Genomic DNA, 27,612 nt, shown 5'->3' with positions numbered 1-27,612 from the left:
ATGTACTGGAAGTCACAAACATTTAATGAATAATAAAAAGATACAAAATATTAGACTTCATTACATGTATTTGCAGTAAATATTATTTTACAAAGTTTGTTTGCCTTTGTGTGTGTGTGTGTGTGTGTGTGTGTGCTTGTGCACTGACTCAGAATTCTAAATATGCTTCATACTGTAGGTTACAATAAAAAAAGATTGAAAGTCACTCCTGTAATGTAAATTCTTTTAGATAATATTAGAATAATTTTTTTCAAAGTCCAATCCCCCCACCAAAAGTTTTCCATGGGTTATTTACTGGCTTTATATTAAGCATCACTATCTTTACCTTCTGTCTTAAAAGGTAATTTTGTCCAACATAGGCTACAGGTTTAATCCATTTCCATTACATTTTAGTATTATTTTTATTGATTTATAGTCATTTTACAATGTTGTGTCAGATTCCAGTGTAGAGCACAATTTTTCAGTTATACATGAACATACATATATTCATTGTCACATTTTTTTTCGCTGTGAGCCACCACAAGATCTTGTATATATTTCCCTGTGCTATACCGTATAATCTTCTTTATGTATTCTGCATAGGCCTGTCAGTATCTACAAAATTTGAATGTGTTAAATTTTTAATGTGCTAAAGAAACCTGATTTGGAATCAATATGGATTTGTCTTCTATAACTTCTTCTCTGCATCTCTCTGAATTTTATTCACTATTTGGTAATATAACATTTCCTCATACTAAATTTACAACTTCTCTTTGCATCAAGAAAACCTTATTCTGCTGGCATGTATGTGAGAGCTATTTCCCAGGCCAGATGGATGAGCATCATACCCTATCCTGGACCATTTTAATCCTGGAGTTTAAAAATAATTGCCATATTAGCAAGACATACAAGCAGCAATGAGACACTTGTGTACACTAGGAAATGGTAAAGCTTTTACATGTCATGCAGTGTTATGTAAGCTTTGAAGGGAAAATAGTGATCAGATTATAATCTTTTATAAACTAAATGAATATTCATAAATAATTGTCTTAATGACAGAGATAGTCAATAATAGATAGATGGCTAGAAACATAGTTATCTATCTGTATACAGACTCCATGTAATAGGTGCCCAGCATTGTGCCTTATTTTATTTAAACCTACCTTGGGAGGTTTAAATCTTCATTATATAAATGATAAAACTGACACTTCTGAGTTTAAAAATTCACCCAAGGGCACAAAGTTGGTATGTGGCAGACTGAGGACTCGAAGTCAGAGTTGCTCACTCTTAAGCACTGCAAAATGGGCATAAAAGCTGCTTTATGGGTGCTATCATTTTGGAAACCAACAGACAGAGATCATTTTTGTCCCTTAAGTCCCCAGTTGCTCGTGGCACTTAGCGTTTTCACCGGGCAGACTGGGTCCTGATTCCCTCCCACCCTCCTGGCTTCATTCTACAGCTGTTACCCCAGTACCTTCCACTCTAGACATACTGTCTTTTTATTTCCTTTTCCTTACTTTCCCATTTTTCATTTATGTAACTTTGTGAGAGCATTGATGATTCATCTAATTGAACTGCATATAAAGGACAAAGCAAAACAAGTTGAATGTTTTCATTTTTCACTTTAGGGGAAAAAAGTAAGCTTTTAGTCAAATCAACTTAAGAAACAGCTTGAATTGCAAGATAATACTGCTCCTATAAGTAATTGCTTATGTGCTTGTCTTATTCATAGTGGAAGAGCTATGATTTATGAACATTTTTATTTAAAGTATAATCTTGGATTTATGCCAAATAATTGTCATCTTTGAAATGTTGTCAACCCGGGCCAGCCACGGGGAGGCCAGAATTAAAGTATTATATCAGCTTGCCACATGGTCCGCCCATTGGGCTCAAGCACATTTTTATCCGCCTCTCTTTTATCACATATTTCCTTACTTCACATTTCTATTTAATCCACTGACTTCCATGATTTCTTTTATACCAGAGAGCATGTAAAACACAGGAGAAATGAGGAGACATATTTACTTAGCAGGAGCTTTCTTCTTGATTCTCTTTCTCTCTCTTTCTGGCTGAAACTCCATTAGGCAAAAGTGCCCCTGGTATTAATCTAAGATGATTATCTGTGAAGTGGAACACAAAGGCCAGCCTGGGGAGGAGCCATCTGACTGTGGGAAGACACTTCAGAGCGAAAAGAATCAAGAAGAACATGAGTTTAAGAGGCAAACTTCAAATAATACAAGGCACAGGAAATAACGTGAGCAGCAGCTGCAAACCGAATGGGGAAGTATATTCAGCCGCGTGGAGACTGTCAGTGGCCTTGAGTTAGCTGTGCATGGGGCCCAGCCAGCCATCGGTATATTTCAGTTAAGTTTTTTCTCTCTCTCTCATTCTCTTCTTTTCTTCTTAAAAGTTTTATCGCCTGAACTTTTTTTCTCCTACATCCCTCCACATCTTACTCCTTCAATTTGCCTAACTTTGCCATGAATGCTGTGTTAGAGGCAGCTCTGCTTACTATACACACCACGTGCTCCTCTGAGTAATCCAGCCTCCCTCACCATTATATGAGGCCATGAGACGAGTCCCAGCCAGTGCTGATTTACCAGAGTGACCTGTTGCCCTTCTCGACCAAACATTTGAGAGCTCGCGTGGCACCTCCCTCGGGAAAGGATGACATCACAACATGTAGGGAACCTGGATCCCTGAGTCACCTGATGGAAGGGCAGCTCCAGGGACTGGCATCAGACTTCCTCTGAATAATTATTACAAGTTGTATATTAAACTATTGTGATTTGGAAGTTAATTTGTTCCTGTAGCATAATCTAGTTTATACATGAAGCTACATTTTAAACTGATGCACACATTGATATTCATTATGAATGTGCCAATTAAGTGGAAAGAATACATGGGCCATACATTAGGAGTCCAGGACTTTATTTCTATCCGTTCTATATTCCTTTGAACAATATGTATAGAATTTCTACAGTATTTTAATCATCAGTTCAGATAAGTCCTGGGAGTAGTAAATAAGACAGATAAGATCCCTGTTCTCAGAAAAAGAGGTAAAACAAAAATGAAATAAACAAATAAATCTGGTAATTCAGAGTTAATAAGCACTGTTAAAGTCAATACTAATATTGTGTGATTCAGGTGACTGGGGGACTGTGTAACTGCATAGTTAAGAAGGCCTCTCTGATTTCAAATTAGGACATGAATGAAATAAAGGAGTTAGTCCAAATATTTCAGAGAAAGGACCTTGGGTATAAATATTCTTAATCCATTAAGGAAAAGAAAAAAAAATCCCAGGTAATCAAAGCATCACAGCACAGTGACCCTGCAGAGAGTCCACTATGTATATGAAGAACCTACATGAGCTGAGAGTGATTCACAGCATATTGAGTTCATAGTGAGGATTTGCAATTTTATTCTAAATTCTGTGAGAAAACATTGGGGAAATTTAAGTAGGAACATGTTTTCACTGTACTACATTTTCATAAGTTCATTCCAGGTATAGTGCAGAGGATAGATGTATTTTGAATGTAGAACAGACTAGACTCACTGGTAAATCAGATGTGCAAAGTGAAGAAATAAAGAAACCAAGAATAGCCCCTAGAATCTAGATTTGTGCAGCTGGGGACATAGTGACGACTTTGGCTAGGATGAAGGGAGCAGGGGGAAGAAGTTTCTGTCAGATGGGATTTATGATGTCAATTACACATCCAAGTGGAATTGTTTAATAGGAAATTAGATTTAAAATCCTAGAGCATAGTGAAAACGAGTGTGAAAACATTTGGAAATATTTTTACACAATATTTAATGCAAATTTCATTTAATGCACTGGATTGGTTAAGATCACTTAGAGATACCCAGTGCCTCCATTAATGGAACATAAATAATTTTTTTTTTAAAGATCACTTTGGGAGAGGGCTTAGACAGAGCAGTTATCTGAGGGTAGAGTCCTGGAATACTCCAGCATGTGGTAATTCAGGGACTTAATTCCTCAGCCTCTTACTCCTCCTCAAAGCAGACAACTCAAAGTTGCTAAAAGCTTTGTCTTGAGGGGATCCATAAGGAGTGATGCTAGTGACATTTTCAGGTATGGTGATAAGCCATCGGAAGAAAACAAATCAGTAAGACAGCACTTTGGAAAAATCTATAAATCACACTTCTTAGGTAGCTGCTTATTCTGTGTGCAGCCCTGACTAAATTATGAAGCAGCCACCTAACTCAGAGACTCCTCATCATATGGCTCTATGTAGGGGAAGTAAGAGCAAGCTACCTCCTTTAATATATACTGGGAACACAATCATAAATTTGAAATAAATAATCACCCTGCCACGAATCTTGATTGGCTTTCCACGAATAGCCCACTAGTGAAATATTCACTTGGCTAGTCAAGGCAGTGATAAGGGGGCCACAGAAATGAGTAATCGTTCCAAGAGCGATCTGACCTAGTTTGTTATATGGCTTGGGGACATCACTCAAATTTTCTGTGTGTGTTTTGAAGCAGGTGCTATGAAACGACCAGCAGCAGAAGTTCCATTTGCCATCTTTGTGGCCTATTTTCACAGGCGAACCACAACCATTGCTCACCGAGTAGCACAGGTGTAGTTTTTTACTGGTTCCAAAAGAGGCAACAGGGACAGGGGCAAAAGATGTCTCAATGAAATAATGATGCGCAGCTCTTGCAAAAACCACTGATGAATTGCAGAGTGCCAGCAACAGACCTCTTCTGTTCAGCACCGTGAACTCTGTATCCAGGCAAACTAGAGGAAGGTGGTAAATAGAATGCCTGTATCACGGTCTTAAATGAGCAATCTCATAAATGATCTTAATAAGAAAGAATTGTTTGGGGAGGAGAAAAATTACTCCCTCAATTTGTTTTGATAATCTTTAATCTCCTTTGGATACACTTAGTCAAAGCGGACTAACAGAATGGACATGCGTTGGTTTGATTTGTCACGAGCTATCTTGGTGGCACAGAATTAGTATTGCTTACATTGGATCATTGTGCAATACACAGTTTCTGCTATAAATTTGAGGGGGAATAAAAACAGACAGAAGGGGGGACAGTGAACAGGTATAGAAGGAGAGATGATTCTGCCCCTTACACAAAGCCTCAGCTCCAGTGGTCCTGCAGCTGTCAGGTCCATATGAAACTTAAGACCCTGGTACCCACAGTACCTTCTCCAAAGCTCTGGTCCCAACATATGTCTAATTTACTTAATTATTGACTTTCTGTGAGATTTACCATGCTCCTTCTTCATCTTCCAGTAGTCTCTGTTCGCCTCTGCTCTTCCAGCATGAATTAAGCTGATTAAGAATTGGGGATCTGAGTTCACCAAAGTTTACATTCATTATCATTGGAACGTCAGAAAAGCCAAAATAATACCTGGGATAAATATGGTTTATCCAGTCAGCTTCTCTTGCATTTATATTTACATTCTTGTTTTGCCTAAACTATCGTATATCAAGCACTTTCAGAGAGTCAAACAATGAATTTATTAATTTATTAAATATTTATTGAGCCCTTATGCTGTACCAGGGACCCCCTTGTGACACACCAGGTACAAAGCAGTGAGAAAGACAGACATGTTCTATGCCCTCAGACAACAGATAGTTTCATGAGGAAGCAGGCAATGCATTAAAAGTTACAATGAAATTTGATGACTCTTATGTACAGAATGGTTTTAGAGCTCATTTCAACTATCAGCGGGAGTATCAAATAAGTCATGTCCTATCTTAATTCACAGATGACCTCTAGGAGAAATGCTCCTAGATCATCTCCTGAATTCTGATTCACGAGGGGGTATTTCCTGACTTTCAGTTAAATTAGTGTGATCAAACTCTTTGTCTTCAAAGCAATTTACTAAGGTGTCTTCCTGACATAACTAACATGCACATTCTGTGTTTCCCATCCATGTAAATCTTGAATACATGACTTCAGACACGGTAGAAACATCATAGAATAAAGACCGCCCCCTAAAGCAGAGATAGCAAGGTTTCAACTCAAATGCTAATCTACCCTTTGTTGAGAAAGATTCTGGAGTCACATGTGAGATCGGCAAGAAAAAGGCCCAGTGGAAATGTCTGTGACATGAACACTGGAGGAGGAATACTCTCACTGGCCGTCCCTGTGCTGGGTCGAGCATATGCTCTTTGATCAGACTGAGAGCTCCTCTGCAAGACTGGATTCCCTGAGGGCTCGGCAATGTCTGACTCATTTCTGTACTTTTTTAGGGCCCTAATCATCGTAAATGAGAAAGCAATTTTATAGAGCCTCCCTCCACTGAGAATCATCACTAGGAGCATTTTTTGTAATCTATCTCCTTTCTGCATTTTGGAAACAAATGGAAGAGGATTTGTGGGGAATTTTCTTGGGAAATGACCTATCTCTCTCTTCTTCATCACATGGCATCCTACTGTGTCTTTCTAATTCACGTAACGTCTTCCACATTCATATGTTAATGCTCTGGTTTTCTAAATTCCTACTCTACCCTGGAGAGATGGAAGTGCCCAATGAAAAAAAGTGAAGTTACATCGAATTGGCGATGTGTCACACAGGTGGAAAAGAAGGGGGACGTTTTTTTCTATTTTTTTTAACTATATTTAATCAACAACCCAAATATTTGTAGGATAAAAATTCATAGAATAAAGAAAAATAATTTTTAAAAATACAAGGTATATTAGTACCCTGGTAAACCATGGGCAATGCCTTATAAAAAAAAAAAAAACCCAATTCTAAGTTTTTCCAGTAAAAACATTTTATTACTATGTACCTAAAATAATTGAATTTTTCACCTGGACAAAATGGCAAATGGCTGTGATGTTTGTTCTAATAAGATTTTCCTTTGTTTCTTAAGGGAAAGGTGTTTTCAGTTTTCTCTGTACCAGCCCATATTTCTTGGGCCTTTCTTCCCCAGTGCGTGATTTGTTCTGAGCAACTTGTCATTTCCCATCCTTATGTGGCACTTCCCTAAATGCTTATAAAATGCCTTTCAAATAATCGTTCAAGGAGATTAAAATTTTAGGGGAGAAAGTCATTGGTACTTTTATCGAGGCCAGGGTGGGCAACATTAAAAGAATATTGTTAATATTGTCTATACTGCTTACATTGATTCATGGTGAAAAATGTTTCTCAGTTTATTGCCTCCATCTGAACGGCAAATCTATGTAGAAAATCTGATCAAAGCACACTCTTTAATAATGCATCCTGTCTTACTATTGACATTCTTAAGTTGTGTTGACTTTTCCAGCACTGGTAATGGTGGGAGAAGCCTAACATTAATAAGTGAGCTGATATTTAAAGTATCTATGCTCCACCGGAGTATTTGGAAAGTCATTTGAATGCTGTCTTAGGTCAAATATATCGGAGGAAAATAATAGTCTCTCCCAATGGCTGATGGAATAAACGTGGACAAATGTAGACCAGTGTTCGTGTCTGTGCCATTTCTTCTCATTTAGGAGAAACCTGCTGCTGTATATCAGGGTTTCATGTCAGCTGTTGGGCACCCAGTGGACTGGCCATGAGTGGCTGATCTGTGAGTGGTGAGTTTTCTGATTTCAACGCTAGCAAAGGTGTGCCAAAAGTGTTGTCTCCTCCATGAGTACTCTAATGACCTTTCAGCACTGAATTGAGATAAAGCAACGGACGCCACTAATAGAATTTGCTGCAAGGAGGCCCATGGTGCACTGCTGACTTCACTATGAGCTCTGGTGCTATAGGACACTAAAACAGAGCTCCGGGGAAGGAAAGAGAAGTGAATGGAACACAGAAAGGACATACAATTTAAAAAAATTTATCTGAATATTCAGAGACTGTAAAACATGGTGTGCTTTAACATGCAACAATTTTGTTAGGTAAATCTGAAGCTAGGCTGGCGTCTTCTTAGGTTCAATGAACACTCTGGCCAAGCACATGTTTTTATGCCGCCTTGCAGTATTTAGGATGGTATTATACATTATAATAAACAAAATGCAGGAATGTCACAGTTGGCTAAATTCCTATCAATTATGAACTTAATTTTTACACATATTTAATACTTATCTCATTTCTGACTTTGCTGTACTGAGAAATTTTCTTTTAAAGAAAAATGGTTTATACAGTTCACTTCCTGCCATAATCAAGGTCTTTCTAACCTGATATCTGAAGGTTATGCTTCAGTGAATAATTCAGTAGGTTAGTGAAACTCTGGCAGCAAAGAAAGTGCTAATCTTAGATGGAAGCTGTGAGGGATATTAAGAAACAATTGCAAAAAGTGACATATTTAATAGAGAAAGATTACACTGTGCTACATCTATTTAATTTGAATTGAATAAATTTTGCCAGTATTTTATGAGATGCAGACTAGAAATTATGTGAAACTTCAGAGTGTCACTTTAGGAGAGAGACGAAAGGCCTTAAAAATATCGTATTGTGATTTTTGAAGAATTCTCCATCATTGAAGAGAATTTTGCAGAAACTAAAAAAAGAATTCACTGCAGGACTTTATTAATTTGAATTTTAAAATAAAGGAGCGTAGAAGGTGATTTACCAAAAGATAAATAAGGTGCAGAACTAAAAGGAAATCATGTCATGGGAGTCCTTGAAATCGGGGAATTCCTTCTGTACTGTGACTGAGTGAGACTGGCTTCCTTCTCCATTTTTCAAGGGAAATTTAGTTGATCTGGCTGAGACAAGTCTGAAATTATGAATAATTGCAAGTGTGGAAATGATAGGGGCACTTTGTGGCCTTAATCGCTAAGTAGATCCTCACTTGAGCCTGTCTCATGGCATTTATAATTAGGTTTTGCAATGTGTACACCTGGCATAATTTCTGAGAAAGAAAACAAATAATTCCAATGCTTAACCTAGTGCTTTTGAACTTAAGAACTTTGAAATGGCAAATGTACTAACAAAGTATTTTGACAAATTATTTACCTGGGATGGGGAGGCGGAGATCAAAAGTATAAAAATATCTCAGAATCTATTCTCTCCATCCAGACTGTGTTCCATGAAAAGTAGGACCCCACTTAAAATAATCTTGGGGAGAATATCTGTTCTATCTTCTTCTTGGCTATTCACAAGAAAATTTAACACAGTAAAAAAATCTAAAATGTCCTGCTGGAAAACAAATTAAAATTTTAAAAAATACCTATTAATCAAAAAAATTTTTTTGCTTAATCTCACGTCCTGAATTTGACTTCCATAGTCTATCCTCTTCCATATAAAACCTATTTTGCAAAATACAATTTTTGAAATTGCCCCTTATATTGCTATAATGGGCTGAATATTTGTGTCCTTCCAAAATTCTTATGTTGAAGCTCTAACCACTCCCTCAGCAATGTGATGGGATGTGGAGGTGAAACCTGGGGAAGGCAGTTAGGTTAAAATGATATCCTAAGAGTGAAGTCGCCATGAGGTACAATTTGTGCCCTTGTAAGAAGAGGAGGAGACACCAGAGCTCCCTCTCTATGTGCACATTAACCCAAGAAAAGCCACATGAGGACACAAGAGAAGCTGATCATCTGCAAACCAGGAAGGTCTTCACCTGAACCCAACCATATTGGCACCCAGATCTTGGATTTCCAGCCTCCAGAACTATGATAAAATAAACGTCTCTTGTTTAAGCCACCCAGTCCTAGTACATTTTTAAAGCCACCTGAGCAGACTAAGACAATTGCTTTATCATTTTTTTCATTTTATATCATATTTTATCCATATTGGATCCTTGGATCATAAAAATTTCTTCTGTCCTTAACCTGCATAGGGGCATACATCTCAATCTTTTAAAAGGTAGAGGTGTTTTTAATGTGGAAAGGACGATGACCTTGCCATCTGCCTCTATCCCCAGGTTTTGCTGCTACGTATCTGGGAGTAATTTTTAAACTGAGCATCAGTCTTCTCACCTAAAACAGTATTAGTAACACTACATCACTAAAGTGATGTAAATAAGTCACCTTATGTAAAAAAACAGCTTCTGGAGTTCATAGACTATTAGTGTGTGGCAAGACACCCTTATGATCATGATTAAAGAAAATCTGAAAACCAAACCAACTAACCAGACTGCAGTCCCTATGCACGCATGTGCTATAGCAATACCAAAACAACCCTGAAGCCCTCTGACATAGGATGTGGGCCTTAGGAAAGAAGACTGCAGGTTTCTGATTTCTTTCCTTCTTACCCCTACAGCAGACTGAGAGGGAAAATCTAGCCCATTGAGTTACTGTGGCAGCTGCTGTCAGTTCCTTTGCTCACATCCTGTGGACCTTACTCGTTCAGCGTATTCCTGCCAACTTCCGGTTGCCAGCTTGCTGCCTGTGAGCTGAGTGTGCCTAGGGGAGCTTTTAATCTGGCCACTTGGCCCACGTGAAGTACGCTGGATGTCCTGGGACAGTCAATATCAACCCCAACCCCCATATTTCAAGTAATGACTCTTGAGAGTTGGGTATAAATCTCCCAGCTCACTTGCTGTTGGGTGGGATAACTGAGTGCATTTCTCAGAGTTTCCTTGAGGGATTAAAGTCACTTTTTTACTTTCCTTTTGGTGATTCCTGCTCATTCCAAAGATACACTTGAAACTTCGTCTCAAAGTCTGCTTCTGAGAGAACCCCACCTAAGACAACTGCAACTCCTTAGAGTAGGAAGGAAGACGTTTGTGTAAGCTGTTGCCCCCACACGTAAACAGCTTCGTTCAAAATGCTCTAAAGTCTAGGCTTATAATTGTCATTATTATGAGTTTCAATTGATTCCATTGCCTTTTGGAAGAACATTATGAAAACTAACAAAACCAAGGATAAAATAGCTGAGAACTGAATCCACATCGTGTGTAATGGAAGCACTAACACTTAGACGATTATAGGGTTGACGCTTGAGTCTGAAGTCATCTCATATCTCTGTATTCTACATGGACAGATTCCAAAGTCCTTGTCGAATTTCCTGAAATTCCCAACCATGAATGTGACTGTTCACAGTCACCTTTGCCTTTGCCATCCTTCTATGCAAGCCTCTTTAATTGATATAAAATTCCCACTCACACCAATTAGCAGTAAGTATAGTAACTTCTGAAAAAGGAGGAGGGTGGGAAGTGAGCAATAGTTTGAATGGTGACAATGAGGAGAGCCATTGTTCTCCCACAGAGCAGGAGGCAATCCATTGTCGAATATTACCCGCTACTATGCTCTCTACACTGTGAAATATTTCTGCACTGTAACAGAGTCTACCCTGGCTGGCCCTAAAGTCATCCCCTGAAACATACTGTCTGTTATGCCCCAATCCATCTTTCTTTCTCCTCTTCTTAGAGAAACAAATTGTTTGTTGCTCAGACCTGAGAGTTTCACTATTTCCTCTAAAGTCACTACAAGGCATTGTCTTCTCTAAGGAGTATTCTGGTTCCACTTTTTACATTTATACTGTGTACTTTACAACTATACTGTTAACTTTCTTTTTCTGATTAGGTGAGTAACATCCAAAGGGATGGTTTTTGTAATTACTGATCCTTTCCCACTATACCAGAGTTAATAAATGTGGTTAAATTACAGTGTGCAATTCAATTCTAGAAGATAAACAGGTGAACATTGTTTATTCATTATAAATTTATTTTATCTGAATTAGAAGCAATATAATTACAATATCAAACTCAAAGTTTTAAAGAAATCATCATATAAGAAGAGACTACTTTCAAAAATTCTAATTCAAATTAATGTGGATATCAATAAAAATATCCAAAGAAGTCAGTAATATTTTAGAAACAGCCAACTGACATGACAAGAATGATGAAGGTGGTGTTTGACTGAGTGAAATTTTTGAAACATTTCCCTAGAAAATGGTGATGTGTTTAATAAAAAAATTGGCTAGGACAATGTTTGCCATGATTCCGCTCCTGTTTTATTTGTCTCAAATTTTTATATATTTTTGGAAAAATAAATGCTACTCCCAATTGGACTGTTACATTTATTTTAACAGATGTGATACACTCATTTAAATTCACTGTGACTCCTCGCTTTACCAACTGCTCAAAGTTGAATACTGATCTTATTAAGAAAAGTTATATCGCTATAGTTATTTTTCTTATTTAATACTTCACACATGTGCACACATGTGCATAGACAGATAGATAGATACACAGATAGATAGATAAATAGATAAAGTTAGAAATATAGGTAGTCATATCTTCACCTGGGTTTTGGGTTGTCTTTAATATTGGGATATTGGGTTTTCTTTAATATTCCCAATTTCAAAATACAGTCTTCTAGGCTCTTTCAAAATGAGTCAGCTTCTCTAGACTACTGTGGATCTGAAATAAAGAGAATAAATCCTAGGCTAAGTACCATCTCAAAGAGATTTTCTATTTACTTATTCCATGGTCTTTAATCCAAAATTCTTGCTCTCAGCATCCCCAAATTTCAAAAAGCATGACTAAAAATGACCTTCTTGCCACAGCACTGGGGTTTCATTATTTAACAGTTTTTGGATACCTTTCCAGTTACATTTAAATTGGTCCCAAAAATTGGAGCTAAGAGAGGTTGAAGGTCACAGCAATTCTCAGGAATGCCTCTGAACACCAGTGGTCATTCATCCACCAAAAACAGATTGAACATTATGCTAAAATTAACACAAATGAAAACAAAGCTGGTCCTGATGTGCAACAAAATTAAATTGTATTTTCAACTTGCCTATCTTCAGAATGAAGGCAATAGAGTGCCCACATTTATACTAAAATTTATCTTATATTGTCTGAATAGGCTACAGTCTAATTTCAAACTTTGCCATCAGTACAACTTATTTCAAAGGAGAGACTAAAATCATTAAACAAAATCATCTCCACCTGTATTTCTTTTTTTTTTACCTTGCCTTTGAATAATATTTTACACTTTTGAAAAATATTGTCCATATATACCTAACTTTATCCTCATTACAAACAAATCAACTGAGTAGGTGGTGGCATTGCACCAGATTCATCAAAAAGGTCCTCAACAGATGAGAAAAGCGCATGACCCTTAAGAATGGCAAACATGCTTACTTCTGTCTACGTCCCAGTCCTGCCCACCTTGATTATACCCGGTTGGCCACGGACAAGTATTTCTATAATGAACGAAGTAGTGACTAGTGAAGCTGTCTTGCACTTATACGCCTCAGCCAGCCAACTTTTACCTTAAAGCAACTGTGTCCACGCATTTCCCCGATCACTGCTATTGATACAGAAACAAACCAAAAAAGGACCCATCAGCTTTTGCCCCAAAATTGTGATTCAGTGGCTCTGTTTAGACACCTCGTGGAAAGGACATTTGTCTTCTAAGATACCAGCCTTTCCACTTCTGCCCTAAATCCTGTAATTTTCACTTACCTTCTGTTTCATTTCCTCTCCATCCATCCATCTCCTCAGTTCTGCCTTCAAGCACACCCAGGACATTTACTATTAAAAGAAAAAAAATTCAATAGTGTAGCTTCCAACTAGTATCTATTTTATTTTTCCTCCCACTGTATTTTTTTTTAAACTTAACTTTCCAGAATCTGGTCTCTAGATAAACTTTAAACAATAGACATGATACATAATTGTATAGCTAAAAGTTGAGATGTGTTAAATAGTACTCAGTGAAAAATAACTTCCTCGCAAGCTTCCCCAGCAGGGCAGCCTCTCTCCTCTTGCCAGAAGCAATTGCTTTAATCACTGAGTCCTTCCAGAGGTCGTCTCAACATATTTAAGCATATATGTTTATAGCCTGTTGGTTTTTTACACCATTGATTACATGCAATGCACATTGTTTCATGTGTTTTTTTTTTTCACCTGCTGTTAATAGATCTTGGAGGCTGCAGAATATCTGTCCATAGGAAAATGCCTAGGTTTATTTTTGTTGTCTCTTTTATTTGTCTGTTTGCTTGTTAGTTTTAACGATTGTTAGGTAATCATTGCCTGTGAATATCGTTATTCATTTATCTGTTAATGAGCACTTAGGTGTCTCAAAGTTTGTCATTTTAGTAATACTGCAATGATTATCCCCTACAGAAGTCATTTCTCACAAGAGCAGGTATATAGGTAAGATAAAGCTCTAAGAATAAAACTGTTCACTTAAAAACAAAATTTTGAAAGACTAATCTTTTCTCTGAACGTATTCCTGAATGAGTCTATGCTCCTGTCAAAATAACTCAGTAATTCTTACTACTTACTTATTTGCTTACCTTTGAGCTGCCTTTTATGTCTGATTTGTGCCCTTCTCTTTAAATTTTCTTGCCACCTTCTCCACAAACTCAAGTTATCATCTTTTCAATTAACCAAAATCCTCATCCTTCATGAACCTTTCTCTAATTCTTCATTCCAGGAGGACATACCCCTGTTTCTTAGTACCTTTATCAAATCTTACTTACTATGAACTCTCCCGACACATCCTGCTCTCAACTTGGCAATGAAGTATTTGCATTAATCCTTCAGTTCCCACCTAGGTTCTTAGAAGACAGTCTATACCTCTTTTGTTTGCTCCTTAGTTGCACTCAGCCCACACCTGCATATCTGGAAGACTTGACAAGTGTTTGTTACACTAATATATTATTAAATAAATGAATGAATAATCAAATGAAAGAAATGTAAGTTTTGCAGAGAATCACATTTAATCCAGTCTGAGAAGGCTATGTGCAACCTTCTAGACTTCTATATCTATTTAGTAATTTTTATCTTCCAAAACAATTGCTAAATGACTAAATCTTAGGGTGCTTGGCATCTCTCTCCAAAACTGAGATAAGTTCAGCATAGTCCACATACACTTGACATCCAAATGAAGAAGCTGTTAGGAAAATGTCACTCCACTCTGGTCATGTATTCAGGGTCAGATATTAGCTCCTATGTAATAACTGAGAACAAACGCACAGTTCATGAAGAAGCATCTCTTCTGTTCATCACTGTTTGCCTTCTCTGCATCCCTGTATTCTTTTCTTTTAGAGTGTAGATTCACTTGGGTTTGGGAAAAACCTGGGTCCCCTATAAAGCAAACTGCAGGGCTTCTGATTAGTTCTGTGAGAGAGACACAGTTCTGAGAATTGCTATCATAAAGCACTGCCAACCACATTTGCTACACTCACTGTACAAATAGCAGAATTTGGGATTTGATGCGATGAAGTTCCATCTTTCTTAACAAGGCAGACTATAGAAATGATTTTCTTGTCTCTGAATCAAGGATTGGGTCAGCTGTCTAATTATTATAAGTACTGGGAGAGGGATTTTTTTAATTTTAGACATTCTCACATTTTGTAGTTAAAAAAACTGTTTGAAATGCAGATAACAGGATATTGTAATATTTTTAAAGCACAATGCATTAGAAATTACAAGGAAGGTCCCTGGTCCTGGGTCTGCCTCTCTGTCACATTGTCCAGTCCTTTTCCTCTCTGTCCTTCATCTTCTCATTGAATAAATAACGATTTAGCCTAGAAAATTTGAAGGTCCATTTAAGTCCTAATGATCTATTTAGGAGTGGAGCTCTGGAGATAGAAAACCTGCCTCCCAGATACAGTTCCACTATTTCGTGCTAAGTGAGTCTTGGCAAGTTATTTAAGTCTCTGTGCCTCCATTGTCTTATTTTTTTCATTTGGGGCTAATGACACCTACTTTACACAGAGATTGTGGGTCTCAAACAGAACAAAGTAAGGAAAAATAGCTGTAAATTCAAAGTCACTGCACACAAATAGTAGTTACTAAAATAGTATTGTTATTTTTTCTTAATTATGAATAGAGACAATTCTCACTTTTATTGCACAGTGTGTTTTGGGGAGGCTTTTTTTTTTTTAATTTTTTTTTTAAGTAGCGTATGTGGTGAATAAAGCAGAGTGTGGCACACTGTCTCCATAACTTAAGCCCTAGTTTTTGTGTAAGGTTCAAAACTTTAGGGAAGTCAAGTTATGTCTTTTAGCCATAAGTTTTCAATACCTCTTAGGAAAAAAAAAATATATATATATATATATATATATATTTAGAGAAAACAATAAATGCTAATATAAAGGAAGAATCTCAAGAATGTGAAAATGAATATATGTATATATATGCATGACCGGGACAGTGTGCTGAACACCAGAAATTGACACATTATAACTGACTGTACTTCAAAAAAAATAAATTTAAAAAAAATAAGAGTGTCAAATGCCATGCAGTATTTTTAATATTTGAAAATAAGTCAACTAATACCAATAAATGCTCAAACATTTTTAGACTCCATGTATTTATAATAATAGTAATAAATAACGTTTTACATTTAGTTTTCAAACATTCTTCTGATGACTTTGCGTACATTAACTTAATATTAAAATCAGGTATATGCATAATTTTACAGGTGAGATTAATTGAGGAATAGTTTAAATAAGTTGATCAAAGTCAGATTAGTAAGTAACGTAGTCATCATTTTGGTTCACACAGTTCCAGGCCATAATCAGAGATTATGATTGTAAACTACCCTGATCAGAAAAGAAGTGGAATAGCCAAAACTGTAGCTGAGTTATTTGAATTACTCCTGGCTCAGATATCCTAAAGAGTCATAGAAATAAAATTTAGCATTGAAATTTTTTTATTATTCCCATCTTTTTAAATTTGACACAAAAGGAATGGAGAGAGAGTCTGTGTGAGATAAGAGGTCTGCGTACAGCAGCAGGAAGGGTTCGGGAAAAAATTATTTGAAAGTTCACGATAATTTTTGTTTCTTTAATATAAATGAAAGAGCCACTGTCTTGAATTTGCCATTTCTTAGGAAGATGACTGATCCTAGCTGCAGTTTGGGAACCGATATGGTTTCAGCTACGGTGGTATCAGTATCAAAATAGTAGTTAGCATTAGTGCATAAATGAGATCTCCGAGCATCAAAAGTGGAAACAAAATCACCCTATCCAGTTATTTTCTTTGCTTTTTCTTTGCATGTCTTAAAAAGATTGCCAAAAACTAGAGGAGAAATGGTGAAGAAATGTGTATTCTCTCCATGAGCCTGCCTTTTGAAACAGCATAATGTGTTATTGTTTTTTGTTTCTTTATAAGTGAGAAGATTGACTCTGTCTTTTGATGATTTACTTTGTTTGGTTATAGAATGTAGCATGTTCATAATCAGTAACATTTGTCTCTATTCCAATCAGGAACTAAATGAAAAGTCTAAAACCATCAAACTTTATCATTTCAATAATGCTACCAACTGGAAGCAATTGGAAATTTTGAGAAACTAACTTGTCTTAAACGCTTTAGGCTTAAAAAGCTTTTAGAATCTAAGGGCAATTATATCACTGATTTGAACAACGTTGAATTGGTCAGTGACTCAAATTGGAAAAGGTTGTGTTGCACTGAGCACGATTTCTTTACTTTCCTTATACAAAATGTTATTTCATTTTAAAAATAACAGGCTGCTTGAACTATGGCTGGCTAAAGTTACTGTGGGCATGCTACTACAGGATTAAAGGACCTTAGGCACAGACAACCGCAGAGAATGAGAGGATAATGCTTCCTCTAACCTAAGACAATGGGTGTATTTACATACAAATAAATGCATGGGCTTCATTTACCAAAGGAAAGCAATCCGGTTTCCTTTTGTGTGTGTGTGTGTGTGTTTATTTAAACGTCTTTGGCTTAGATGCTGTCATTTACAAATGCACCTTTGCGTGCACGTGTTGCAATAGATGAGAGTGGTGTTGTGAGAGAGATCCTTAAACGTTAGGATTGTATTTCTTGGGAAGAGAGTGAGAGAGCTGTCCTCTAAGCATTAGCTACTGTGCTTGGTAACTCAGAACTTCACATTAAACTAGCTCTAGACATATTACCACCCTCAGATTTAAGGCAGTGACTATAGGTCCTTTGTTTTATACCTAGTTTGTTCTTAAGCAGGGAAGAACATCCTCTGCCTGCAGCCCGAAGAGTTTAAAGTCCTCAGTTTCCAGAAAGGCACTTGAACAAAGTTGACAGGAAACAGTGCGTCCTGCAAAGCAAGAAAGAATGAGAAAATGCCATGCTTAGATTTCTAGTAATATACAATGAGTAAATCATTTTCCATAAAGCAAGCAAGTGGAATATAAAATACAGAAGCAAATAGAGTCCCCTTAGAAGTGGATACTGCTTTTATTTCTTGCTTTTAAAAATAAAGTCCTTAACTGTGTATTTTATAGGCTATGTGCATATGGCATAAATTGCATTATACAAAAATCTAATATAATGTATATACATATATGTATGTGTACATACATCTGTATCTATCCATCTAGATGAATATGGACACCCATATGGATATAGATGTATATCCATCTAGATGGATGGATAAAGATATAACTATAAATGCACATAGAGAGAGAGAGAGCAAGAGAGAATAAAGAAGGAAAAGAGGGAAGGAAAAAGCAAAGAAAGGAGGAGGAATAAAGGAGAGACAAGAGACAAACTTTTATGAAGAGGGGATCTTGCAAGATCTGAGAACCACTTCATTTGCTTTCATACCTTTTGGTTCCTAGCCGCTATAGAGCTGAGTGGAGTATTCTCAACAGGCTTAGAGAAAACAGGAAAATTTCTTACCTCTTTTACTCTAACCCCTTCAATTAAATCCCTGCCTACAACCTGTACTTAGTCTCAAAGTAGCTCTACATAATGCTGAGGATTACGTTTAACTATATTCTGAAATGGAGAATACTCATTCAATTGTATATTTCCATATTTAGAAGGAAACTATAAAAATGAAACCAATTTAATCAATAGTTCTTATTTCAGAATCTATAATAAAACATAGGGGAAAAGAGAAATGTAAACAGATAAAAAAAATCATACTCAGGAAAGGTATATATTTACACCACAGTATTTATGAAACACCAATTAAAAGATGCATGTTCAAATTGTGAAGATGAATATTTCTTTCGTAGAAATCATGAATGTTCAAGTTGTCCTAAACCTAAGAAAAAAATATAATTATATCTCCACCTAGTGGATACTGATGGTAAAGCAGGTGCAAGAAGTAAAATCGAAAAAAAAAGTCCAACTGTCTAATAAATAAAGCAGCAAAATACGCTTGCCATAAAATCTTGGAAATGAACCCCAAATTAGTTTATAATGTCATGAGGAATTGTCAGGAATTCTAGGCTATTCTTGTTTTCAGTGTTATATCTAAGCATTATTCTCTCTCTAGTTGTTAGAAAGTCAGCTTCTTTGTAGACAAGGGGTCTTCACTGAGTATTAAGTCAACTTTAATTTATACATTTCAACTGTAGGTTGCATCTGATCTTAGACAGAAAAGCGTATACTTGATTCGAAATTGGAGATCGATTTGTTTGATTTGCTATGTATTTGGGTGGATATCGCCTCTTAAATTCTTGTCTGAAGAAAACAGTGAGCTTGATGATTGTCGCTGGAAGCCAAAGGGAATTTCAGTTCAAACAAAAATAAAAGATAAAAAGAAATCCTTGAATTGTGTTAAGGAAAGTCTTCTTAGCAATTATTTTAATATTAATGAGGAAAAACGTGGACATTCCAAAGGTTTATGGAAGGGTTATTTAGTGTAATTTAACTTCTTAAAAAAAAAAAAAAGAAAGAAAAGAAACTATAGTATTTTTTTTTTTTAACCAGTGCAAGCATTTTTATTCTAGGAGCAAAAGAAAAATTTTATTTTGGCTTTCCCCCTTAAGTGTTCAAGGGACTGTTATAAATATTTAAAAGCTGTGATTTACGGCTCTAAGATCTAGAAGCAGTGGACTGAGGTAGTCTGCACCATGTAATATGTTTAGCACAAAAGACGTATATCTGGTGTGTGTGTGTAGGGGGGAGGGTGAAAATGAACTTCCTGGAAAGCCAGTGAGTAGATGGCATCAAAATACTATACAAAAAAAGTACCTTTAAATAAATCATTGCTAGAAAAGCAAGATCATTGACAGTTTTTTAAAAAATTGTTGGACCCAAAATAAGAATGACTTGGAAAATCATAAACTTGCTTTAAAAAATGAATATAGATTAAAAAAAGAACTTTTTAGAATCAAACAGTGAAAAGTAGAAGAACCTACAGATTCTCCATGGCAGACAGGGATGAAGATTTGTATTTTGCGAATTCTATATCCACATATCCAGAAAGATATATTAATACTAGAAAAAACAATTCAATAATAAAATTATACCACTAGAAATTGTAGTTGCAAGTAAAAAGTAAAACAAAATAGCAAAAAAAAGCATAAAATTCCAAAATAGTCCATAAACTGATATGCTGAGATTTATTTCACTAAGTTATTGTTTGTTTCTTTATATTTCTCTTTGTTTTTTTAATTTTTCAGATTTCTAAAATATGAAATATTTCTAATCTTTCTATTTAGAAATTTTGTGATATGTTAGCTGCTATGTGACAGATCAGGTTTGCTAAACTGCATTTTAAATTGACAGTTTTAAATATAATTTAAATAAAATTACTTATCCATTTTTTCTCTCTTAGAAGAAGGAAAGTTAATTTATAGCTCTACTATCCTCCATTCTGTCTGTTTTTTATAATTCCTCATAGTCTTTTGCTGATTTTGTGTTTGGAACAGATTTTGGATGATGACATTTTTACAGTGCTAGCACATTTAATATCCTGCTACCTAATGCTACCATTTTCAAAATTGTTATTAAAACAATTTTCTAATTTAGTAACAATTTTTTAAAAGAACAAAAGCTTGTAAAAATGTTAGTAAAGATTCCTTCCTTAGATAACAGGATGGGAAAATTCTCTCCAAATCAGAAAAATTGAATTATGTGTATCAGTATTCAGTATAGTTGTTCAGGTCTGGATCATGGTAACTGAGAAACCTAATTTAGTCATCTATTTGCTTCCACTATGTAGCAACAGAAAGGAAACTCTTCTTTACGTATATATCCCTGCAAATATTTTTGAAATTTTTCCTGGTCCTTCTCTCATTTCTTGTGAAACTAAATATAGACACTATGCCTGCTGTTGTCCTTCTACTAAAGATTTAAATTTAAGAAATAATAGATGCCTGTCTAGACAACCCTAAAATTGTTTTACTTACTGATGTATGGATGACTGATAAATGTCATCTTTTCTGCCTGCAGTGCATTTTGAATCTCATCTACTGACATTTGTCTATAGCTGACCTGGGTCTGCATTTTAGATTTACATGAAACACTTAAGTTTTACAACTATAAACCTTTCTATTTCATCATTCCTACTCTACATCGAATACAATAAAACAATTAGATCCTCTCCCATGTTTCTTCTTCCTCACATGGATGTTTTTAATTAAACCAGCAGGGAAGATTGTAATCAAACGAAAGGCAATGGAATTTACTTCATCCCTTACCTAGTGAAACAATTATTAAATTCCCTAGCTTCATATTTCTCATACCGATAAAATTAAATCTGCAGCTCTGCTAGGAAGTGTGAAAAAAAAGCAGTGCCAAGTAATCAAAGCCTATAGGTCTTCAGAACAATAATGCAAAATATATAACTCTGTTGTCTGGAAAATTGTTCGCTTAGTCCTGTAGATTTCATATCAGTTTTCCTCATTTTCACTTTATTGGGAAGTGTTCCTATATTTTACACATAATAACAGAACAGTAGCCCTTAGAAATGTGGTTATAAGACCTAATTAGGTTATTTCTGAACAATGTTTTTATAGAATAATGGCTTACCTTGAGTTGACCCACAATTCTATTGAAAGAAATGGGGCTTTTTTTTTTTTTTTTTTTTTTTTTGCTTATATTAGAAACGTGAAATTATCAAGAACATGAATACGAAGGCGTGCTTTTCAGGCTGTGTGTCTGTGAGTCTTTGTCAGACATCTCATTACCCTGATACATTGTGACATGTGACATTCCCACTTTCCACCTTTTACACCGTTTACAAGGCTTGGACAAGTTTAAAAATTTATATGAAAAACAATCATCCTTACATTTTTAACATATGGAGAAAACAATTTACATAATTCCTAGCCAATAAAGCAACAAATAATTTGAGCAGCTAGAGAAGTGATAACTTCAGTAAAAGGAAAAATGACTCCTGACAGCCCTCCGTCAGATTTAGGTTTGCACTAGAAACTCAGCTGGCAACGGCCAATGAAAATGTTCTTCCCAGGTACATACCTCGTTTACAGCACTTATCTCAAATATATCAGTATCTGTCTCCATCACTTGACTGTGAGATTAAGAGCAGAAAACATAACATTTGTCACCGTCAAATATTTCATTCATGGTGGGTACTCAGTCACTGTTAAATGAATTAATGAATTAATTAATATTAAAGGAATGAATACATTTGGTGATAGTTGAAATGTTGATACCATGTTACTAAAACTAGGCTCCCTCCTCCTTAACCTCAAAGTATTTATTTTTAAAAATTGTTAACTTTCTGCAGGATTCTATAAAGGATCCTGAAAGTCATAAATGAAGTTAACCAGTAGACTAAAACACAATGATCATGGAAAGAAACAGATAAAAACCTTCTGAGTCAACAGTGCATTTGGATGAGATAAAAGAAAGGAAAAATAAGACAATTAAGATGAACATAATTTTACAATATTTTGATTGTGAATTAGAAGCTCCAAACTACATTAATTGAAGGCATTTAATGAAAATCAGGCTGCAATCCTAACTTCATGACTCTCTTTTATGATTTATCTTTTCTGGTTTCAGAATGAATCTATGTTCTGTGAAGAATGCAGTCTAGTTTATGACGGGATTTATATGGGCAGATGCAGACGACTTTGGCTGAAACTGGTGTTTGGTCAGGGATCCAGGAAATGGAGTTATATCTGTGGTAAATGTGACTATAGTCAATGCAAATTTTGCAGACAATATAATTAGTAAGATGATAATGATTTTTGAAAGCAATTTACAAAGATAAATTATGCTATCTTGCACTGTTTTGGACATGGATATGGATATAGGAAATCAAGAAGAGAGTACAGGAAAAGTAAAAGAAAAGCCTCCCAGGGGAAACAAAGAAAAAGAAAGAATATCCCTGAAAGGGGATATAACGAATGAAATTAAATAAAATGTAGGTGAATGCATTATTATCCTCCTTAAAAGAATCATTATCTTCATTAATTTCCCTGGTAATCATTTTTCATCAATTTCTCATTTATTTGCTGCTAGTCAACATAAATGGAAAGCGAAAAAAAGAATAATTTGCCACCAGAATAGATAACAAATAAATTAGAAGGCTGATTTAATGACTTTACCCAAAATACATTGCAGAGAGAGAAAAACATAATATGAAGAGGACTTTGAAATTACAAGGCTAGAATGCAGAGATATTAACTATAGCTAAGGATGTTGTAAGTCTCACTCCTGATACGGTGGAGTAAGTTTTCAGTGGGCTGACTTTCTCACAGCTATTTATTGTTATAAACTCTGGGCAAAATACCTTAAAACAACTACCTTATGGGTTTGAAGAGTGAACAGAAGAAAACCAATTTTGGATGAGACTTGAAGATGGGAAATATAAACTCTCAAAGGGGACTGCCGTGTCCTGTGCCGTCAACCTGAGGGCAGGCTGAAGTTGCAGCATGGCACGGGCTGACTCAAGCTCCTTGAGAAAACCTGCAATCTTTTTGGTCTGAGGAAAAGGAAGATGAGGCAACCAGAGAAGCCAGAAAGTGAGGGGAGTATGTGCACAGAAGCGATCCAGAATCGGTCAGCCCAGTTCCTTGTAAAAAATCTGTCCGTGTCCCAGACACTGGATCCAATCTGCAAGAAGCAGTCTATAAACAGCCCAGTTAAGAAAAACCCTGAAACTGAACTACCCACAGCAAAAAAAAAAAAAAAGTAGTCTGCAGTGTGAATCAAGCCACATGCATTAAATACCAGATCAAAAGCATCACGTTTGTTGGAGGAAGTTAACAGAATCCAGAGACTCCACAACCTAACATTCAAAATGCAAAGGCTACGGTTCAAAATTATTTGATATACGAAGATCTCAGAAGCAGTGATTCATGGACCAAGGGGAAAGATAATCAGCTTCGGCACCTGTGAGTTGCTGAAGACATGGTGGTTTGAGACGAGGAATCTAGAGCAGCTGTTATAACTATGCTTAAGGAGGTTAAGGAAAAGACTTTCGTAATCAAAGAAAACAGTCAACTTTCAGCCGAAAATAGGAAATATAAAAAAGAATTGTAGATTGAATCATGTCCCCCCACCCCCCCCAAAAAAGTATATTAAAGTCCTAGCCGCTGGTACCTGTGAAAGTGACCTCATTTGAGAACAGGGTTTTTGGTGATGCAATGAGTAAAAATGAATTAGTAAAAATGTCCTGGAATAAGGTGAGCCCTAAAGCCAATCATTAAATGCTTTATGAGAAAAGACTCAGACACGGAAGAGACAGAGGGAAGAATGCTTTGGAAAGATGGAGGTGGAGATTGGAGTTACAAAGCCACAAGGAAAGGAACAGTGGGATCACTCGCAATCCCCAGAAGCTAGAAGAGGAGAGGAAAGATTCTTCCCTAAAGACTGGATGGAGCAGGGCCCTGCTGGCACCCTGATTTCAGACTTCTAGCCTCTAGATCTAGGAGAGAATAAATTGCTGTTGTTCGACGTCACCCAGTTTGAGGTAATTAGTTACAGCAGCCCCGGGAAACTACTGCAATAATCAAATGGAAAATTTTAAACTGCAATTTAAAAACTCAATAGTTTTAAAAGTCACTGTTTAAAAATTTCACTGTATGGGCTTAACAGCGGAGTGGAGATGACAGAGCAAAAAGTCAGTTAACTTTGAAACAAATCAATAGAAAGTACCCAACCTGAAGAATATATATTGACTTGCAAGAGAGGTGCAAGTGCGGTGAAAATAAAAGTTTGAAGGCATAAAACGATGGAATCCAAATGAGTAAGTTTTACTCTAACCATGTAGATGACATTTAAAGAGACTGTAAGCATGACAAATTAAGAGAAAATATGAGAATCTACTAATAAATTTATAAACTCTTTATTGGGGCCAAGAAACCAATGATCAAAAGAAGAATGAAAATGTATTTATGTAGAAATGAATGTAGGAAAAGAGATTGGGAATGACCCATTCTGCACAACACTAAGGTCTCAATTATGTTTGTGCTGATGGATGATCAGAGTAGTCGAGAAAATTTACAGGAATATAAAGATTTTGGAAAATGGAAAAAGCATTAATACTAGAGGCATTAACAGAGATATTAAAATCACAGAGGTTAGTGAGAGGGGATAGAGGGGGAGAAATAAAACAGGTCTTATTCTAAAATTTCAGAATAAACTTATTTAAATAACATTTATTGAGCTCCTACTAGGTACTAGTCACTATGTACAATAATGCAGAAATAGTCTATTTTTCAAAGAGCTCCTGACAGTAAGAAGTCAAGAGTGTCCTAGGGAGTAAAGGAAGTAGCTCTGAGGATATGGGTTAAACAGATGGCATAAATCTCAATAGAGTTCGGTTGTTGGGATGTGGTACAGCCAGTGTTCTAAAAGTGGGATCAGGGCATGACGACTGCCCTCCTCCTGAGTTCGAGTATCTGGGGGAACTGACAAAGCAAAGGCTGCAATAATAAAGGGAAGCGGTAGAGTCAGAAGAAGCTGCAAACTAACACTGAGGGATAAAAAGATGGAAGGAACAGATACAATATTTTAGAAGAGCCAGGGGAGATGGACAGCAGTATGTTAAAGAATCCATAGAGTAGAAGGAGAAATGGTAGAAATTGGTCAAAGGTAGATTTTAAAAAGGGCAAGACTGAGCTGAATAGGATTGAGAGAAGTAGGAAGCAAATTTTTTTAAATGATGAATCAATTACCCGTGGGGTGTCAATGTGGATAAACAGACTAAAAGAATTTTGTTATAGGTGCATGTGATTCTGAATGCGCACCTGCTTGTGTGTGTATGTATGCACATACATGTACAAAGGATGAGAAAAAGCAAGCTTAAGAAATATAAAGATGGTGGAGTTAGTGTAGGCAGTATCTTTTTCTTCTAAAAATGGCTTGGATTAATTTAAGGAAATTTGACTGGAGTAGAGTAGAAGGAGGTGTATTTCCGAACAGTGCTACAAATGATTTAATATTCATATATGAGTCAAGGTAGTCTTAAAAGCAATTCAATTTTAAGAATTTTGTATTTTCAATAATCAGCCAATTATACCCATGTAGTCATTTAGAGTCAGTGCTTTTTACTGGTGACAGTACCCCTTGAACCAATGTAATAACACTTCATAGTTTTTTTAATAAATATAATATCTTGCTGGAATAAATGGTTGTCCCTGTCTCTGGCGAGTACAATTTTAAATGCCATTGAGAATTGAAAGCAGGAGCCTATGGAGCAGGATTAGAAAGAAAGGATAAGAGGAATTTTATAATTCAGCAAGCCATCCCTACCCGCAAGGCTTTTTTCCTATAACAATAAGAACAAAAATGCATTATATCTGAGTGCAACAAAACATGTTGTTTCTGTTTTTGTCATTGTGTTCAAATCAAGGACGACGTATGCTTAAGATGAAACAGATCACATTTTGTCACCATTCTTCAGATGGTGCTGTTGACCTGGCTTCAACTCCAGTCACAGGAACTGAGACAAACAATTGTTTGTTTCACTCACTCTTAATACCTTAATATCTAAACTGGGTCCTCAAAGAAATAGAAACTTTTAAAAAAGTTTTCCATAATGTATATTCACCTAAAAACTGAAAAAAAAATATTGAAAGAAATTAATCATAATAATGTCATTCCAAAACAAGCAGTACTATCATATCTTCTCATATTTTAGACATATTTAACAATATCTACTATAGCACATATATGATTTTTTCACTTTATATTATATTGAAAAGCATTTTCCTATGTTTTAAAAATTATCTTAAATAATTGCTTTAAATACCTGAATATTCCATTACTCACTTGTAAAATTTTTTTTTTTTATGTTCAGGTCCTTAATGAATGTTAATTGCAACATAAACACTCTCAATATATAAGTCAATTTAAGCATAAATATAGCATAAGCATAAAATTTATATACACACAAGATACATATAAATGTATATAAAATGTGGAATTGATCTGTTGCGCTGGTGTTCACTGCTAAAACTCTCTGATGAAATTTAATAAATTCATCAGTCAGTTGTAGTTCTGGTGAATGTCTCTGTTCTGATTCTGGACTAGGTCCCTATATTCTCTTGTTCTGAATTCCAGTCATCTTTTCTGTGATTCTGTCTGTCTCACTGGTAACAATAGCAGTAAAGTTAATTTGCAGAGGATTATTTTCTAAGTTTACAAATGTTTAAAGATAATATTTAAAGTGAAACATTTGTCATAAGCAATAATTTTCAAACTCCAGCTATTTCTCTTTCTACTTGCGACTGAGCTCATCTGAGAAGTTCAAAGTTATGGTATGTCTACTGCATGTGACTAGGATTTCATAGCCCTCCGTGTCATTTGGCAGGTTGTAAACAGCTACTACTGGTGAGACTAGAACACTGGGCAATTTCCATGCAGCGCATCTCCTTAACCCAGTTCTGATAATTTCAGCATTTATCATAGTTGTCTGAATTTGGAGACAGTATTACCTCTTATAAACACTATAGATAAGACACCTTTTTAAAAAAAATCTACTTGCTCTAAAAACAAACAGGCAAGTGTAATTGAAGACTGAGGAGAGACATGAATATTGCCAGTCCTAAACAGGAGGGAGAATCAAATGTGTTATATTCATTGGAGGGTTTCCTTTCTCTCTCTCCTC

Source organism: Camelus bactrianus, chromosome 29, assembly GCF_048773025.1.
Source record: "Camelus bactrianus isolate YW-2024 breed Bactrian camel chromosome 29, ASM4877302v1, whole genome shotgun sequence".
NCBI lineage: Eukaryota > Metazoa > Chordata > Mammalia > Artiodactyla > Camelidae > Camelus > Camelus bactrianus.
The sequence above is the reverse complement of the archived record's forward strand: the minus strand, read 5'-3'. Positions refer to the sequence as shown.